This window comes from Ranitomeya imitator, chromosome 4 (genome assembly GCF_032444005.1).
Source record: "Ranitomeya imitator isolate aRanImi1 chromosome 4, aRanImi1.pri, whole genome shotgun sequence".
Lineage (NCBI taxonomy): Eukaryota > Metazoa > Chordata > Amphibia > Anura > Dendrobatidae > Ranitomeya > Ranitomeya imitator.
In genome coordinates, this window is record NC_091285.1 from 289323871 (window position 1) to 289344821 (window position 20951).

The following is a 20951-nucleotide window of genomic DNA, read 5'->3' on the forward strand; positions in this document are numbered from 1 at the left end:
TCCAAATTCTTTTGAGGCCGACATCTGGATAATTTACATTTATATCTCTGATTCTCTTTGTGTGTTCGGCAGACTCACTTCCTAGCCATTTTACCAGGAGATACACTTCTTCACTACATGATAGACCTATATCTCTTATGGGTTTTTTGAAGGATGCTCGCCAAGCCCTGTAGTTTTCAGCGCAATTGCTAAACTTTACAAGTCCCTTAGTGACCAACTCATGTCGAGCAAGGTACTTGGCAAAGTCCATTGTGGCTTGATTGGCACTGATGCCAGCTGATGGAGTGTTGTCAGAGTACATGTGTGCTATGCGATCATACCTGTTAGATGTCTCTGGTTTGGTCCAACTGCTGTAGTACCTTTCTGAAGTGAAGGGATTCTCTTTAAGCCAGGACAGATTCCGGATCTTATGTTCTGGAGAAAGATTATTGTAGTCAGTCACATCCCGATGTGTACTTCCTTGCTTGCGGTAGGGAGACTGATAGTTGACTTTCTGGGGGTCCGAATTATCTGGTTGGCTTGACTTGTTGATAAAATGCTCTGTCTTCGCCTGTGGGTCTGGATCGTCATTTGATTTGGAATGGTGATGGACATACTCTGCAGTTCGCTGCAATGGATCATGAGTAACTTGCTGTAGGCCTAGCACACTGTTGCGTCTGCTGTGTTCGTCGTCAGAATATACGGCAGCTTCTAAGGCTTCTGCTTCTGCTATGGCAGCTGCTGTTTCTTTTTCAATAGCAAGTTTCTGTAATGTTGTTTCAAGGTGCGCTTTCTCTTCATCCAGACATGCTTGTTGGCGCGCTCTCTCTTCATCCAGGCATGCTTGTTGGCTTGCTTTTTCTGCATCCAGTGACGCTTTCTCTTCATCCAGGCATGCTTGTTGGCGTGCTTTTTCTGCATCCAGTAACGCTTTTTCCGCATCCAGGAATGCTTGTTGACGTGCTTTTTCTGCATCTAGGGATGCTTGTTGTAGTTTCAATTCTATCTCTTGCTCAGCAAAGGTGCATCTTGCTTTTGCCGCTTCAGCTTTTGCGTGGGCAATAGCAGCGGCATTGCTGATGGATGATGTCTTGGAGGAACCAACTCGTGATCTCATCTTGAAAGAGGATGCTCATCCTTGAGACATGATTCAACAATTAGGCGACTGCTGTGATATCCCTTTGTCGGATCTGCGTGGATAATGGCGGGCTCCGTATCGTCTGATTATTTGGTCCGACAATTAGGAGGTTGCTGCAATATCCGTATGCAATAACCGTATGCTTGGACAATGGCGGGCTCTGTAACGTCAGATCTTCTGAGCTTGTTTTCAGCAGTTGTTTCACTATGCTGTCCTCATACATGTTAGCAGGGTGTGCAATGAGACATGTAGCTAAACCCCCTGTCTTCTTTAAAGGGAGGGTGCCGTGATTTTAGTTTTTGTATTAATAATTATTGATTATATAATCAATTATTTTTAATACAAAAGTAAATGTAGTACTTTAATACTTTGTTATTTATTCATTTTTACTTTTGCCACTGGAGGCTGCCATTTTCATTAGTGTGGGTGTAAGTGTCTGGGCACGACACTTGCACACCTCACTTACGGCAGCCATGGGCATAGGAGCCAACAGTCGGGCTCCGACCGCTCCTCCTGCCTCTCAGCTGTGACTTGGGCACGCCCACTGGGCTGCTACGTCACAGCTGTGAGAGGAGATCGCGGCCATTTTGTTTTTTTCCTCTGTCATCGCACACACAGCTCAGTGTGTGCGATCATAGCAGGAGCTGCCAGGGAGAAGCTGCTGCTGGGAAGAGAGGGTCTGAGGTAAGTATCTGCAGCCAGGAGCTGTGATTGCAGCCTGTACTTATTATTACAGCACAGGCTGCAATCACTGCTCACTGCCGACCTGTTCAGAGCAGGGAGATCGTCACACTGCTCTGCCCTGAACAGGATTCAGCACTTCCTGGGAGAGGACTGAAGGTAAGTACAGAGTTTTTATTTTCTTATGCATCTACCACTGCTACCTGTCCCTATATACCACTGCTACCAGCCCTTATATACCACTGCTACCTGCCCCTATATACCACTGCTACCTGCTCCTATATACCACTGCTACCTGCTCCTATATACCACTGCTACTAGCCCCTATATACCACTGCTACCTGCTCCTGTATATACCACTGCTACTAGCCCCTATATACCACTGCTACCTGCTCCTGTATATACCACTGCTACCAGCCCTTATATACCACTGCTACCTGCCCCTATTTACCACTGCTATCAGCCCTTATATACCACTGCTACCTGCTCCTATATACCACTGCTACCTGCTCCTATATACCACTGCTACCTGCTCCTATATACCACTGCTACCTGCCCCTATATACCACTGCTACCAGCCCTTATATACCACTGCTACCAGCCCCTATATACCACTGCTACCTGTCCCTATATACCACTACCTGCTCCTATATACCACTGCTACTAGCCCCTATATACCACTGCTACCAGCCACTATATACCACTGCTACTAGCCCCTATATACCACTGCTACTAGCCCCTATATACACCACTGCTACTAGCCCCTATATACCACTGCTACTAGCCCCTATATACCACTGCTACTAGCCCCTATATACCACTGCTACTAGCCCCTATATACCACTGCTACTAGCCCCTATATACCACTGCTACTAGCCCCTATATACCACTGCTACTAGCCCCTATATACCACTGCTACCTGCTCCTATATACCACTGCTACTAGCCCCTATATACCACTGCTACTAGCCCCTATATACCACTGCTGCCTGCCTCTATATACCATCTACGACTGCTGCCTGCCTCTATATACCATCTGCCACTGCTACCTCTGTCTTGTGTAGCTAATCTAGTCCTGTGTAGCTAATCCTGTCCTGTGTACAGTATCACACAAGATAGGATTAGATACACGGCGCAGCAGTCAGTATCTAATCCTGTCCTATGCACTCCTCTCCCCCCTGCGTGTCTTTCCCCATTGTGGTTTATTATTTTTGTTGTGGGAGATGAGGGAGTCGAGGATTATGCGTTCGGTATGGTATAAAAAAGATTAATAAAGGACTTTATTCTGGCCGAGTCTTTATTTACAATACATGTGAGATCTATGTGGCGGCATTATGGGTGATCTATATGGCGGTATTATGTGAGAAGCATATGGTGGTATGTGAGAACACTGGCGGTATTATGTGTGATCTATATGGCGGTATGTGAGAACACTGGCTGTATTATGTGTGATCTATATGGCGGTATGTGAGAACACTGGCGGTATTATGTGTGATCTATATGGTGGTAGTATGTGAGAACTGTATGACAGTATTGTGTGATCTATTTGATAGTATTGTGTGTGATCTATATGGCGGTATTATGCGAGAACACTATGGCAGTATTATCTTCAGAAAGTGGACCCATTCTATGGTGGTCCTGGCTGAGCACCTGCACGCGGGTCTGGGGTAATAGAGGGGGCAGTGTGACCTCCAGTTAGGTGCAGTCAGGGCTGGTGAGGTAGCTGAAGAGAGGGGTCTCATTTTTATTGTTACTATATGGCTACATTTCCTTCCCAGCGTCACCCCGTACTTCGCCTGTCGCCTCGCTTTCACACATTGCCAGGACAGGATGGAGAAGACAGGATCTGAGGAGGGGAATGGGGTCTGCATGCAAAGTCTGGATCAGACCAGGCCATCAATCCGCAGAAATGTTTCCTGGATTTCTGTGGAGCAGACGGTCCATCCATGTGTATAAAAGACAGCGTTCTATGTACAATCCCTGGCTGCTCCGCACACCGAACAGGGGGCCCCCATAGACCAGCACACTGCTCTCCTGAAATACTCTGTGCTGCTGTCACCCTGCTCCCTCCACCACATATCTCCCAGAATCCTTGCTGCCTGCCATCCTTGGTGACTGTCTACTTGTCAGTATAAGGCTGCCTTCACACTATCATTATTTGGTCAGTATTTTACCTCAGTATTTGTAGCCAAAACCAGGAGTGGGTGATAAATGCAGAAGTGGTGCATATGTTTCTATTATACTTTTCCTCTATTTGTTCCACTGCTGGTTTTGGCTACAAATACTGAGGTAAAGTACTGACCAAATACTGATAGTGTGACGGCAGCCATACTCTGCAGTCACCAACAAAATGGCTGCTCATTTGGTTCCTGAATATCATCCTCTCTAATCCCTTAGCAAACACCCAGGAGGAGAGGAGAGGAGACATCACACACGTCAGCAGACTCCGCCCATAATTACTGCAGTGCAGTAATGTGAGCTAGTTGTACACTAGGTTTTTCTGATATTTCAGCAGCTGCTCCCCCTAGTGTTGAAAAGTGGAAATTCCAAAACTTTTCAAATTATTTTTCATATTTTACTAAATTATAAACAAATGATAATATATTTAAGAAAATGTAATCATTAATTCTTTACATTTTTACAATTTCTGAAAAAAAATTTTTTTTGATGGCACCTTCCCTTTAAGAAAAGAGGCTGTAAAATTGTAACCTTCTTTTATTGATTGCAGATGTGACAGGAAAGGGTGAAACTATAGGATGCAATAACAGGAGCATTTCAGAATATATAACTGCACAGAGCACGAAACACAAATAGTCTGCAATACACAGTAACATGAGGTAATATACAAACTGATGATTACCACCTTAGTACAGCAAACGTATTGATAAACACAGGATTATAACACATAGATAGTGCTTACCAACTCTGCTTAGAGCAGGCTGTTTAAGGAGCATGAAGGACACGAATGGTGTAGTTTCTCCTAAGACACATGGAGGAATAATGGTTGCTGTTCCCTTCATAGTGTCATAATAAGACCATAATGCAACAGGAACAATCCCACAATGCCCTAGGAACTTCCCACAAGACATTGCAAATTAAACTAGAATCTATGCATTAAACGGCCAGCAGGTGGTGCTGTTACCTTACAATGTGAAATATATATGAAGGATTAATACACACAAAAAATACAATGTCTGTAATAATGGAGACATAAAAAAATGACTAGACTTTCTAGACAGCTATCATATGGCTGGACAGAACACTTTTCATTTGATGATAATGGATTTGATGGTGCTCCGGGGGATCATCAGAGATGGGGATATTTTTTTCTAACCCAATCCTGACTAGTATTTCTCAAAAACTTTGTCACTCCTTTTTGGAAGTGCATTTGAACAGCAAGGTGGATTGCTGTTAAGGGAACTAGAGAAAAAAAAAATCTATAAATCTTCAGCATAGCGAGTGTGAGCGAGCTGAGTGTGACCTGAGTGTAAGTGTGAACGGCGGTAAGTGTGACGTATGATTCAGTGACTTTGGAGTCAGGGAGTTTCCAAGGGAGGAATTACTGAATTGCTATCTGTTTTTTTATTAATTCTTTGTATTAATTTTTTATTTTTTTTATTTAACTTTTCTGTCTGGTGCAATCCCCATTAGGAAATGTGCTCCACTATTGTTAATGCCATCCAGTGCACATCTTGCCACATGTATGCAGTCCTTGAGGGTGCATACTGCTGTGCGAGATGTGAGCACGTTGTGCATTTGGAAACCCAGATTCTGGATCTAAATGTGCAGCTGGCAACACCGAGATCCATAGACAATATGGAGAGGAGTCTTCTGCTCACGGAGCAGACGCTCAATGGGATAGATGAGGGGGGAATGGTGGGATTGAGCTGCAGGACGGTGAAGTAGCAAGTTGGGTGACAGTTAGGAAGCGGGGTAGAGTGAAGAGTGCTAGGGAGGCTAGTCCTGACCTGGAACACCCCAATAAGTTTGCTAAGTTGGCAGATGAGGGGGGTGCCAGTACAGGGGTAGCACTGCTGCAGCCAGGCATGTCCTCTGAAAGCCGGAGGAGTGGCTGCTCCAGTAAGGAGGGAAATAGGAGAGCAGGGCAGGCCAGACAGGTGCTGGTAGTGGGTGACTCAATTATTAGGGGAACAGATAGGGCAATCTGTCACAAAGACAGGGATCGTCGAACGGTGTGCTGGTTACCTGGTGCTCGAGTCCGACACATCGCTGATCGGGTGGACAGATTACTGGGAGGGGCTGGTGAGGACCCAGCAGTCATGGTGCACATTGGCACTAATGACAAAGTTAGAGGTTGGTGGAAGGTCCTTAAAGATGATTTCAGGGAATTAGGCTGCAAGCTGAAAGCAAGGACCTCCAACGTGGTATTTTCCGAAATACTGCCTGTACCACGTGCCACGCCAGAGAGGCAACGGGAGATTAGGGAGGTTAATAAGTGGCTCAAGAATTGGTGTAGGAAGGAGGGGTTTGGGTTCCTGCAGAACTGGGCCGACTTCTCAGTTGGCTACAGGCTCTACGCTAGGGACGGGCTGCACCTCAATGGGGAGGGTGCAGCTGTGTTGGGGGAGAAAATGGCTAGAAGGTTGGAGGAGTGTTTAAACTAGGAATTGGGGGGGAGGGTATTCATTTTATAGGAGGGGAAGATAGTGCAGATAGAGACCTGGGCACAAATAAGGAAGTTGGGGGGTGGCGGTGGCATGGGGGTGGGGTTAGAACAGTTCATAATTTAAGAAAGAATAGAGGTGCAGAGAGATACATAAAATGTATGTATACTAATGCCAGAAGCCTCGCCAACAAAATGGACGAATTAGAACTAATGTTGTTGGAGCATAATTATGACATGGTGGGGATATCTGAGACATGGCTGGGTGACAGCCATGACTGGGCTGTTAACTTGCAGGGCTATAGCATGTTCAGAAATGACCGTACAGATAAGCAAGGGGGTGGGGTGTGTCTATATGTAAAATCGTCCTTAAAACCCATCCTGCGTGATAATATAGGTGAATTTAATGAAAATGTAGAATCCCTGTGGGTGGAGATAAGGGGAGGGGGAAAAATAATAAATTACTGATAGGGGTTTGTTATAAATCTCCAAAAATAATGGAAGCAATGGAGAATATCCTCGTAAAGCAAATAGATGAAGCTGCGACTCATGGAGAAGTCATTATTATGGGGGAGTTCAACTACCCTGAAATAGATTGGGGAACGGAAATCTGCAGTTCCAGCAAATGTAATCGGTTTTTGACAACTATGAGAGACAATTACCTTACACAATTGGTTCAGGACCCAACAAGGAGGGAGGCACTGCTAGACCTAATATTAACCAACAGGCCAGACCGCATATCAAATATAAGGGTTGGGGGTCACTTGGGGAATAGCAATCACAAAATAATAAGTTTTCATGTATCCTTTAAAAAGATGTGCAATAGAGGGGTTACAAGGACACTAAACTTCAGGAGGGCAAATTTCCAACGGATGAGAGAGGATCTTGGTGCAATTAACTGGGACAATATCCTGAGACACAAAAATACACAAAGAAAATGGGAGACATTTATTAGCATCCTGGATAGGACCTGTGCACAGTATATACCGTATGGGAATAAACATACTAGAAATAGGAGGAAACCAATATGGCTAAATAGAGCTGTAAGGGGCGCAATAAGTGACAAAAAGAAAGCATTTAGAGAATTAAAGGAAGTAGGTAGTGATGAGGCATTAAATAAATACAGAAAATTAAATAAATTCTGTAAAAAGCAAATCAAGGCAGCAAAGATTGAGACAGAGAGACTCATTGCCAGAGAGAGTAAAAATAATCCTAAAATATTCTTTAACTACATAAATAGTAAGAAACTAAAAAATGATAGTGTTGGCCCCCTTAAAAATAGTCTGGGTGAAATGGTGGATGAGGAAAAAGCCAATATGCTAAATGACTTTTTTTCATCAGTATTTACACAAGAAAATCCCATGGCAGACAAAATGACTAGTGATAAAAATTCCCAATTAAATGTCACCTGCTTAACCCAGCAGGAAGTGCGGCAGCATCTAAAAATCACTAAAATTGGCAAATCTCTGGGCCCGGATGGGATACACCCTCGAGTACTGCAGGAATTAAGTACAGTCATTGATAGACCATTATTTTTAATCTTTAAAGACTCCATAATAACAGGGTCTGTACCACAGGACTGGCGTATAGCAAATGTGGTGCCAATATTCAAAAAGGGGACAAAAACTGAACTCGGAAATTATAGGCCAGTAAGCTTAACCTCTACTGTGGGTAAAATCCTGGAGGGCATTCTAAGGGATGCTATACTGGAGTATCTGAAGAGGAATAACCTCATGACCCAGTATCAGCACGGGTTTACTAGGGACCGTTCATGTCAGACTAATTATATCAGTTTCTATGAAGAGGTAAGTTCCGGATTGGACCAAGGGAACCCAGTGGATGTAGTGTATATAGACTTGTCAAAAGCTTTTGATAAGGTGCCACACAAAAGGTTGATACATAAAATGAGAATAATGGGGATAGGGGAAAATATGTGCAAGTGGGTTGAGAGCTGTATCAGGGATAGGAAACAAAGGGTGTTTATTAATGGAGCACACTCGGACTGGGTAGCGGTTAGCAGTGGGGTACCACAGGGGTCAGTATTGGGCCCTCTTCTTTTTAACATATTTATTAATGACCTTGTAGGGGGCATTCAGAGTAGAATTTCAATATTTGCAGATGACACTAAACTCTGCAGGGTAATCAATACAGAGGAGGACAATTTTATATTACAGGATGATTTATGTAAACTAGAAGCTTGGGCTGATAAATGGCAAATGAGCTTTAATGGGGATAAATGTAAGGTCATGCACTTGGGTAGAAGTAATAAGATGTAGAATTATGTGCTTAATTCTAAATCTCTGGGCAAAACCGTCAATGAAAAAGACCTGGGTGTATGGGTGGATGACAAACTCATATTCAGTGGCCAGTGTCAGGCAGCTACTACAAAGGCAAATAAAATAATGGGATGCATTAAAAGAGGCATAGATGCTCATGAGGAGAACATAATTTTACCTCTATACAAGTCACTAGTTCGACCACACTTAGAATACTGTGCACAGTTCTGGTCTCCGGTGTATAAGAAAGACATAGCTGAACTGGAGCGGGTGCAGAGAAGAGCGACCAAGGTTATTAGAGGACTGGGGGGTCTGCAATACCAAGATAGGTTATTACACTTGGGGCTATTTAGTTTGGAAAAACGAAGACTAAGGGGTGATCTTATTTTAATGTATAAATATATGAGAGGACAGTACAAAGACCTTTCTGATGATCTTTTTAATCATAGACCTGAAACCGGGACAAGGGGGCATCCTCTGCGTTTGGAGGAAAAAAGGTTTAAGCATAATAACAGACGCGGATTCTTTACTGTAAGAGCAGTGAGACTATGGAACTCTCTGCCGTATGATGTTGTAATGAGTGATTCATTACTTAAATTTAAGAGAGGACTGGATACCTTTCTTGAAAAGTATAATGTTACAGGGTATATACACTAGATTCCTTGATAGGGCGTTGATCCAGGGAACTAGTCTGATTGCCGTATGTGGAGTCGGGAAGGAATTTTTTTCCCAATGTGGAGCTTACTCTTGCCACATGGTTTTTTTTGCCTTCCTCTGGATCAACATGTTAGGGCATGTTAGGTTAGGCTATGGGTTGAACTAGATGGACTTATAGTCTTCCTTCAACCTTAATAACTATGTAACTATGTAACTGACTTATTTGGAGATCTCCTGGGTCTTTATGGTGTTGTTTTGTTAGTGGTGCCTCTTGCTTAATGGTGTTGCAGCCTCTGTGGCCTTTCAGAAAAGGTGTGTATACTGACAGACCATGTGATACTTAGATTGCACACAGGTGAACTTCCTTTCACTAAGTATGTGACTTATGAAGGCAATTGCTTGCATCATAAATTTTTACGGGCTTCATAGCAAAAGGGGTAAATTCATAGGCACCTGCCAATTTTTAATTATTTGATCCCATAAATTTAATTTATGCCAATATTTTTCTCACTTCACTCCGCCAACTTAGACTATTTAGTGCTGATGCGTCACACACAAATCGGATTACAAAAATATTCAAGCACAGGTTGTAATGTAACAAAATAAGTAAAAAAACAAGGGGGTAAATACTTTTGTGAGCCACTGTAGCATTGCTATTCATTAATGGTGATGGCCTTAGTCAGCAATACTTTAAAGGGGTTGTCCACTACTAGGACAACCCCTTCTTGAACTAAATGTTTGGCCCCGAATCCCGATAAAATAAAAAACCTCTACAGGGGGAACCCATGCAATAATAGGCAGACAGTTCTGTTATTCCTTGCTTCTCTTCATTTTGTCATTGTGTTAAAGAAAAAATACAGTGAATATGAACTTATTTCTAGAATGAAAAGGCTCTGTATAGAGCAGTTAAACTTGTTGGCAATAATTTGAGTTTTCTGTTACATAAAGTCTGCCACAACATTGTAAATTCATTGGTATCATTATAAATGGCTCCTCTCTTAGAATGTTGTATCTAATTTCCAGCAGTGGAAATCTCTGAGCAGGGCCAAAATAGATTTGAACTTTTCTATAGAAACAGCTATTTAATTGTAGAAATCAGTTTTAAAATATATATGCTTCATGTGATAAATTGCTCTAAATCATGACTTCAAGTTGATAGAACGTTGAATTTATTTTAAAGGGCCACTGTCACCCCCCTCAAGGCTGTTATAAACTAAAAGAGCCACCTTGTGCAGCAGTAATGCTGCATTCTAACAAGGTGGCTCTTTTAGTTTTGTGTTCATGTATTACTAAAATAAAGCGCTTTGAAACTTTTCAAAAATACCTATCTTTGTCCACGGAGGCGGGTCTGAAGCCTCCTCTGTGAAGCGCTCAACTACCGTCACTCATCTCTTCTGGGGTGATGGTCGCTGCCCCCTGCGCGCTGTTCTTCTTAAATCCGGCGCCTGCGCTGTGCGTGCCTGCCTGAGGCAGGCGCATTGAGAATTGGCAGTCATAGCTCAGATGCCGGGTTCCTGACTGCGCCTGTGCGGGCAGTGCGGCCACCCTGTTACTGAATCCCTGCCCCGCACTGTGTTATGCATTATGCACAGTGCGGGGCTGGGATTCCTGGGCATGCGCACTGCGCTTGTCAGATGCTCCCCCAGGTTCCCCGCCTTCCAGCGTCGGTCTGTGCAGGAATCTGCCCAGGAATCCCAGCCCCGCACTGTGCATAATGCATAACACAGTGCGGGGTGGGGATTCAGTAACAGGGTGGCCGCACTGCCCGCACAGGCGCAGTCAGGAACCCGGCATCTGAGCTATGACTGCCAATTCTCAATGTGCCTGCCCCAGGCAGGCACGCACAGCGCAGGCGCTGGATTTAAGAAGAACAGCGCGCAGGGGGCGGTGACCATCGCCCCAGAAGAGATGAGTGACGGCAGTTGGGCGCTTCACAGAGGAGGCTTCAGACCCGCCTCCATGGACAAAGATACGTATTTTTTAAAAGTTTCAAAGCGCTTTATTTTAGTAATACATGAACACAAAACTAAAAGAGCCACCTTGTTAGAATGCAGCATTACTGCTGCACAAGGTGGCTCTTTTAGTTTATAATGGCTGGAGGGGGTGACAGTGGCCCTTTAAATGTTTTTTTCGTACCTGATTCAAAATGCAAATAGGAAACCTATTACCCATCTAACATTGACCTCACTGACACAAGTAACCATATGTTCTTTGCTATAGTAAGGTCTTCTAGTTGTATAGAAGACTGATGGTCCATCTCATCCCATGTCTGTTGATAATTTTACTTTTCTGCACTACCATTCATCAGCGGACATAACTGTTCACGTCTCTATTTTAACCCTCACAGACACATATCAATCTAAATAAGGTCGTAAGTTTGGTCTCTGTTATCATTGTAGAATTCTCCTTCCTGATACAATTCTGCATCTTAGATCGGAGTTGTAAACAGCTTGAAGGTGAAATGTAAAAAAAAGTATAATATTTGCAGTGCTCTTGAGGTGGGAATTACATTTATGGTCCATTTACTTGCAGTTTTGTATTCTACACTAAAGCACATGTTAGCAATCAAAAGTATATTTGAGAAAGAAGCTTTCCCAGGACAAAGTAAGGTGAGCCCATAATTATTTAAAGCATAGTGTTTCTTCTGTCTGCTCTGACATACGTAATCCACTGAGAGATTACAAATACTCCCACACATCTGAGATCACTTGAGCATAATAATAAAAGCAATCAATTGAATGTTCAGCATGAACACCGAGATTTTTTTTTTCCTGTACCATATTGTAGCTAGAAAATAAAGTGATCGGGCAGTTGTGCTCCTTTGCTAGAACAAGATTCAGACTTGTGCATATAAAATCTAAATTGAAAACTGAAAAAATATCTTAAAATACCCAAGAAAAAAATATATCCCCTTAGTGACCGAGGACATTTTTTTAAAATCTGACCAGTGTCACTTTATGTGGTAATAACTCTTGAACGCTTTACAATATCTCATTGATTTTAAGAATGTTTTTCATGACATATTGTACTTCATGATAATGGTAAATTGATGTCGATATTTTCTGTGTTTATTCAAATATCAGAAATTGAACAAAAATGTAAAAAAATTTGCAATTTTCAAACTTTAAGTGATTATCTCCTTAATCCAGATAGTGATACCCCACAAAAACATTAATAAATAACATTTCCCTCATGTCTGCTTTACATCAGCATGATTTGTAAAATGTTATTTTATTTTGTTCGCATTTTAAATGGTTTAAAAATGTAGCAGTAATTTTTAATTTTTTCAAGGAAAAGTACAAAATTTGTTTTTCTAGAGACCTATTAAGTCTTTAAGTGACTTTGGGGGTCCTATGTATTCCAAAAGTGATACCATTTTAAAAAGGCGCCCCTCAACGTATTTAAAATTGCTTTCAGGTAGCTTATTAACCTTTCACATGCTTTTCAGGAATTAATGCAAAGTGGCACAACAGGAAGGAAGAAATTGATTTTTACCACATAAATGTTGCTGACTTCTGAACAGATCACTATAGCCGACGGACTTTCAGGCCGTTATTTGACCATGAATAGCCATAGCAAACGTCAGGACCACAGGATCATGATCTGAGGGTGCCAATTGGGTTAAAGAGGAAGCCCCCACACTCTGTTAACAAATTACCGTATATACTCGAGTATAAGCCGACCCAAGTATAAGCTGACCCCCTAATTTTGCCACAAAAAACTGGGAAAACTTATTGACTCGAGTAAAAGCCTAGGGTAGGAAATGCAGCAGCTACTGGTGAATTTCAAAAATGAAAATAGATGCTCCATACCATTCATTATTGCCCCATAAGATGCTCCATATAAAGCTGTGCCACATATAATGCTGCATACCATTCATTATTGCCCCATAGATGCTCTCTATAAAGCTGTGCCACATATAATGCTCCATATTGTTCATTATTGCTCCATAGATGCTCCATATAAAGCTGTGCCATATATAATGCTCCATACTGTTCATTATTGCCCCATAGATGTGCCATATAAAGCTGTGCCATATAGTGCTCTGCACCGTTCATTATTGCCCCATAGATATGCCATAGAAAAATGTGCCATATAGTGCTCTGCACCGTTCATTATTGCCCCATAGATGTGCCATATAAAGCTGTGCCATATAGTGCTCTGCACCGTTCATTATTGCCCCATAGATGTGCCATATAAAGCTGTGCCATATAGTGCTCTGCACCGTTCATTATTGCCCCATAGATGTGCCATATAAAGGTGTGCCATATAGTGCTCTGCACCGTTCATTATTGCCCCATAGATGTGCCATAGAAAGCTCTGCCATATAGTGCTCTGCACCGTTCATTATGGTCCCATAGATGTGCCATAGAAAGCTGTGCCATATAGTGCTCTGCACCGTTCAATATTGCCCCATAGAAAGCTGTGCCATATAAAACTGTGCCATATAGTGCTCTGCACCGTTCATTATTGCCCCATAGATGTGCAATAGAAAGCTGTGCTACCGGTATATAAAATGCTGCGGCTGCTGCAATAAAAAAAAAAATGCCATACTCACCTCTCTTGCTTGCAGCTCCTCAGCGTCCTGTCCCGGCGTCTGTCCGCTCTGACTGATCAGGCAGAGGGCGGCGCGCACACTATATGCGTCATCGCGCCCTCTGACCTGCACAGTCAGAGCCAGAGGACGGGAAGATAAAGCGGCGCCCGGCGTGTGGAACGCGGACAGGTGAATATGTAATACTTACCTGCTCCCGGCGTCCCGCTCCTTCTCCCGGACAGCTGGTCTCTGGGTGTTGCAGCCTCTTCCTCTATCAGCGGTCACCGTTACCGCTCATTAGAGAAATGAATATGCGGCTCCACCCCTATGGGAGTGGAGTCCATATTCATTTCTCTAATGAGCGGTCCCACGTGACCGCTGAACAGGGGAAGAGCTGCGGCACCCGAAGACCGTGGGACTGCAGGGACAGCGCCAGGTGCCCCGGAAGCAGGTAAGTATGCCTCAGCGCCCTCTCCCCCTCACCTGCCGACCCCACCGCCGACCGTGACTCGAGTATAAGCCGAGAGGGGCACTTTCAGCCCAAAAATTTGGGCTGAAAATCTCGGCTTATACTCGAGTATATACGGTAGATGCTGTAGTCATTACCGACAGCAGCATTTAAAGGGTTAAACAACTATAGTCGGTACCAACAGAAATCATGACAGATGCAGCAAGTTGTCAGCTATATTGTACAGCTGACAAGGATTGTCACCCATCGTCAGTAAAAAGACGTATTGGTGGCCACTAAAGGAATATGTTTTTTCAAGGTAATCACATGGCACATTGTTAAATGTTACACTTCACTGAGCCTTCATGCAAATTTGAATCATATGCCAGTGTCACACTATCGTAGAATACGGGCGAGTGCTATGCCAGAAAACATCACATAGCACTCGGCCCAGTGTTAATCTATGGGGCAGCTCCCATCGCTGTTTATTTTCTCGCATGTATTCAGCGTGCATTTAAAATTGCAGCATGGTGTGATTGTACGCGTTTATCATCCGAGACTCGCCAATGCAAGCCTATGGCTTCGAGAAAAAAATCGCACAGCATTCTGACCATGCGAGTGCTGTCCGATTTTTACGCATCGGTGTCCTGTGAAAAGCCAGCAATTCATGTGCTACGTACAGTAAAATCACACTGACAGGTTAGAATAAGATAGATAGAATAGCTATATACACATAGAATACATAGATATATAGATGTCAGTGACACACACATATATACACTGCTCAAAAAAACAAAGGGAACACTTAAACAACAGAATATAACTCCAATTACCATATTTTCCGGCGTATAAGATGACTTTTTAATCCCTGAAAATCTTCTCATAAGTCAGGGGTCGTCTTATACGCAGAGTACGGCGTGTGCGGAGCTCTGAGGTTGCCGCATATGGTGCAGGGAGCGGTCCTGGATGGTTCCCAGGGTCTGGAGGAGAAGAGACTCTCCTTCAGGCCCTGGGATCCATATTCCTGTAAAAAAAAAAGAATAAAAGTAAAAAATAGGGATATGCTTACCTTCCGACAGCCGCCGGAGTTCTCCCGGCTCTCAGCGGTGCATGTGGCGGCTTCCGTTCCCAGGGATGCATTGCGCGAAGGACCTTTGTGATGTCATGGTCACGTAACTGCAACATCATCTCAGGTCCTTCGCGCAATGCATCCCTGGGAATGGAAGCCGCCACAGGCACCACTAAGGCTACGTTCACATTTGCGTTGTGCGGGGCTGCGTCGGCGATGCAACGCACAACGCAAACAAAAACGCATGCAAAACGCATTGTTTTGTGATGCATGCGTCCTTTTTTGGCATGATTTTGGATGCAAAAAAAATGAAACTTGCTGCGTCCTGTGCGCCCTGACGCTTGCGCCAAAAAAGACGCATGGTCACAAAACGCAAGACAACGCATGTCCATGCGCCCCCATGTTAAATATAGGGGCGCATGATGCATGCGTCGCCGTGGCTGCGCTTGACGCAAACCCGCAAAACGCTAATGTGAACGTACCGTAAGAGCCGGGAGAACTCCGGGGGCCGTCGCAAGGTAAGTATATCCCTACTTTTTACTTTTATTCTTTTTTTTTACATGAATATGGATCCCAGGGCCAGAAGGAGAGTCTCCTCTCCTCCAGACCCTGGGAACCATCCGGGACCGCTCCCTGCACCATATGCTGCGACCTCAGAACTCCGCACACACCATATAAGATGACACCTGGCGTATAAGATGACCCCCGACTTATACTGCGAGTATATCCCAAACTCTATATTTGAAATGAAAAATTTGGGGATTGTTTTATACACCCAGTCGTCTTATACCTCCAGTCGTCTTATATGCCGGAAAATACGGTAAATAAAACTTCTGTGAAATCAAACTGTCCACTTAGGAAGCAACACTGTTTGACAATCAATTTCACATGCTGTTGTGCAAATGGAATAGACAACAGATGAAAATTATAGACAATTATCAAGACACACTCAATAAAGGAGTGGTTCTGCAGGTGGGGACCACAGACCACAACTCAGTACCAATGCTTTCTGGCTGATGTTTTGGTCACTTTTGAATGTTGGTTGTACTTTCACACTTGTGCTAGCATGAGACGGACTCTACAACCCACACAAGTGGCTCAGGTATTGTAGCTTATCCAGGATGGCACATCAATGCGAGCTGTGTCAAGAAAGTTTGCTTTGTCTGTCAGCGTAGTGTCCAGAGGCTGGAGGTGCTATCAGGATACAGGTCAGTACACCAGGAGACGTGGAGGGGGCCATAGGAGGGCAACAACCCAGCAGCAGGACCGCTACCTCAGCCTTTGTGCAAGGAGGAACAGGAGGCGCACTGCCAGAGCCCTGCAAAATGACCTCAGCATATGCTGATGTGGTTGGTCCTGGGCTCCTCCTAATGAAGGACAATGCCAGACCTCATGTGACTGGAGTGTGTCAGCAGTTCCTGCAAGATGAAGGCATTGAAGCTATGGACTGGCCCGCCCGTTCCCCAGACATTAATCCGATTGAACACATCTGGGACATCATGTCTCGCACCATCCACCAACGTCATGCTGCACCACAGACTGTCCAGGATTTGGCGGATGCTTTAGTCCAGGTCTGGGAGGACATCCCTCAGGAGACCATCCGCCGCCTCATCAGGAGCATGCCCAGGCATTGTAGGGAGGTCATATAGGCATGTGGAGGTCACACACACACAACAGAATATCAGTTCCTTGTCTTGAGGCATTTCCACTGAAGTTGTACCAGCCTGTTATTTGATTTTCCACTTTGATTTTGAGTATCATTCCAAATCCAGACCACAATGGGATAATAATTTTGATTTACATTGATCATTTTTATGTTTTATTGTTCTAAACACGTTCCACTATGGTTATGAATAAAGATTTGCAGCTGAAATATTTAATTCAGTGATATCTAGGATGTGGTATTTTAGTGTTACCTTTTTTTTTTTGAGGGAAGGTTAGTTTAAATGTCATATGCTGAGATAATCGCCTCAGACGGCCCGATTAGAGACAGGGGCTGCCGAGAGTAAGGAGTAAGCATGTGTCAGCGCATAGAGTAAATGTCAGCGCATATAGCCAGAATGCCCTCCTGTCCGTTATATGGGTGTATGGTACACTACCTGAAGGGAAGCCGCTGGGGTGCGTGAGTCGTCCTCTCTGACACACGCTTACTCCTTACTCTCGGCAGCCCCTGTCTCTAATCGGGCCGTCTGAGGCGATTACCTCAAGCCCAGTATACGCTACTCTGAGGTATATATATATATATAAGGGGGCTCTACTGCTGGTAGTTCACCAGCATATGACATTTAAACTAACCTTCCCTCTCCCTCTTTCTCCCATGTCTGTTAATATCATTCCATAGTCGTTGCATTCTCCTCTCATCTACTATTCCATGCCCTCCTAAAGCGGTTATTACCTGTAAGTACCACCTGTTTCATATTAGCACCACCACCTGGTCTATACAAACGGTTATATCTCGTTTTTTTCTTCTTATGCCACATTAGGCACCGCGCTTGTATTTGCATCCTAAGTTTAACCCTCCGTCACATACAATATTCGGACTAACGAGTTCACATACAATGTGCCTGTCAGGCGCCTGCTGGAAAAATACCTATAATATCTAATGTTTGCAATTTCAGTGCTCCAAAAGTGATCAGTGACCTTCATAGGGATGTAATAAAAGAGACTACACATAATCAGTTGCAAAAAAAAACATTTACTTAACATAAAACTAATAACTATGAAATACAAACTTTTCAAAACTCCCGCCAAATAGTCCCCAGTTCGACTCTCTCAAAAAAATGAACAAAGAAAATTTTTGAACACAAACTTAATTTTAAGGTACCTTAAGTACTATTAAAAACATATTCAATCAGAAGTAGATGCTGAGGTTTCCCCAGAAAAGTCACACTAGCAGAGCAAATAGCAAGAATTACACACCATTTTTGCATGTGTCAGGCAAATTGCTTTATGACATTTGAGACATTCATAATTTGAAAGCCTTCTGGTTCCGCTTTCCGTTTGGCAGGTGGTGCATCTCCTTCTTTTGTGAGGTGGTGCAGATGGTGACTTTTCACCATCATCTTCTGGGCGGAACCTTTTGAGCTGAACTTGAAGGCGAGAGGGGATACCGATTGTTTTCACGCTTCTCCTGCGTAGCTCTCCAAGTACTAGTTCATGGGCCAATTTTTTCAGATACAATCGTCTACGGAGTGGTTCAAGCTTGTTTTCAAGATAAATTACTTGTGAATTTATACCACCCAAATTCAACATAGCAAAAAATATGACCATTGGCCAGCGTTTGATGTTTCTGCTGACGTTGAAAGTGGAGCACATCTGATCTGCTGTATCCACACCCCCTTTGGTGGCATTGTAAAATGTAATTATCTCCGGGTTTTTTTCTGCCCCAGTCCCAGGATCGATGGCAGCATCATCATGAAGTGTTGATAGAAGAAGTACGATTTTTTTGGCATGTGGTACATAGGAAACTAAAGCCTTTCCATTATGGAATGCAAACATACTGCTGTACTGTTGTCTCTCTTTCACACTTACAAACTGTGGCGGCAATTCCCTTTTGTTTTTTCTTACAGTTCCCACATATGACAGCTTCTGAATTTTCAGATAATCAATCAGATCACAACTTGTAAACCAATTGTCAGCTGTAATATTGCGACCCGATCCAAATAAGGGTTCAGCCAGTCTTTTTACAACATCAATGGGTTTGTTGCTCACACAGTAAGGACCTTCTGGTTGTTTTCCTGCATAAACTTCCAGGTTGTAAGTGTAGGTCTTACTGGCATCAACAAGGGCATACATTTTTATTCCATATTTGTTTGGCTTTGATGGAATATATTGACGAAAGGCACATCTACCACGAAAACCAGGGAGCATTTCGTCAATAGTGAGATTCTCTCCAGGGTAATAACTTTGTTTACAGTTTACAACAAATCTTTGAAATATATCACGAATTGGAGCAAGTCGGTCATGTGTTTTGCGTTCGGTTCGGGTAGTTCTGTCGTCAAACCGAAGGCAACGAATTAGAATCTTGAATCTGTTTATGGACATAACAAGGCTAAATTTTTCAACTCCATCCCCATCTTTACCCCAAAGTTCCTCCAAACTTTGTCTATTTGCCCTATAAGCTCCTGCAAGGTACAGTAATCCAAAAAAAGCACGCAGTTCTATTTCATCTGTGGGCTTGATGGTTCTGTTGCAGATGTACTTGTCCTTTATAATGTCTATATATTGGTTGGTATATGTGACAATAGAGTCCAGAATGTCATCTGTAAATATACTGTTCCAGCATTCAACTGCAGTTTTTGCATTACGTGCAGTTCCTATTACTGCAGGAAGGTGAGTAATAATGTTTAAAGGTTCCCTACGTTTTTTCTGGAATGGCTTCTTGTTCCATTTAGTATTTTTATCTTTTCCAATATAATATGATCCAACTTCTTCATCCTCACCACTGTCACCATCTTGCTCTGTTTCAGAATCCAGGACACATTCTTCCACCTCATCATGAGAATCAATCTCACTTTCCTCTCCTAAATCCTCATTCAGTGTGAGGTCTCTATCATCTAACAGCATGTTTGTTACTTCCTCAACATCAAGTTGTTTGGATAAATTGTACATTTTCCTCTCCATTTCAGCAGATAATCTGAAGCAAGAGAAGGAATATGTTAGGGAACTACTGTATATGCCTGAGCAGCACACTTTCTTTTATAAAATCTCCCTTATTTCTATGAAATATCCTCACATTTTGTGCTATACATTCATAAAACAAGCTAAATATACTATTGTGATGAATAAAAACATAAAATACCAACCTTACTGAATGTGACGTATTCACATACAATGAGCCTGAGAGATCTGTGCAGCTATATCCTCTCCCCTGAAGCTCTGAAATCCAACTGTGATATCAGGTTTCACAGACCTTCAAGAGACAGGAGACTACCTGGAGGGAGGGGGTTTCCTCACAATCTGGTGAGGAAGGAGAAATGAAAGTAAAAGAGAAGCGCCTGTCAGATCAGTTGTATGTGACGGAGGGTTAAGGAATATTGCCACACACTAGTTGGCACAGCACGGTATGTGTTCTATTTTTTCGTCTAACTGTTATTCAGATAATGCACTGAGCGAGGCTATTATGCACGATTTTACTGCGACATCACCACTAAGATGGAAAATCTACAAGTTTGGCTCCAATTACGTGTTTGTGACATTTTTGTATATACCTTTGTTTTATTCATGTTTTTTTTGTCTGTATACCACATTGTATTTTCTTTTCTTTGACATTGTAGTGACTGATGAAAGCCCGGTTTGGGCTGAAACGTTTCCAGTGCTACCTCTAGTACTAATAAATCTACAATTAAAAAGTTGAGTGCGAGACTTTTTCTCATTTTACTATATGGTTTGGGTACCTAGTCTCTGCACCGGACTGTAGCAGTGCACACGGTGTTTATTCCCATCTTTAAAGGGGAATTGTGAGTAAGTCTGTTGTGATGCCACCTGTGGTGTTCAGTCAATACGGGGACCGACGCTGCTTTAAAGGGGTCCTCTGGGGGATG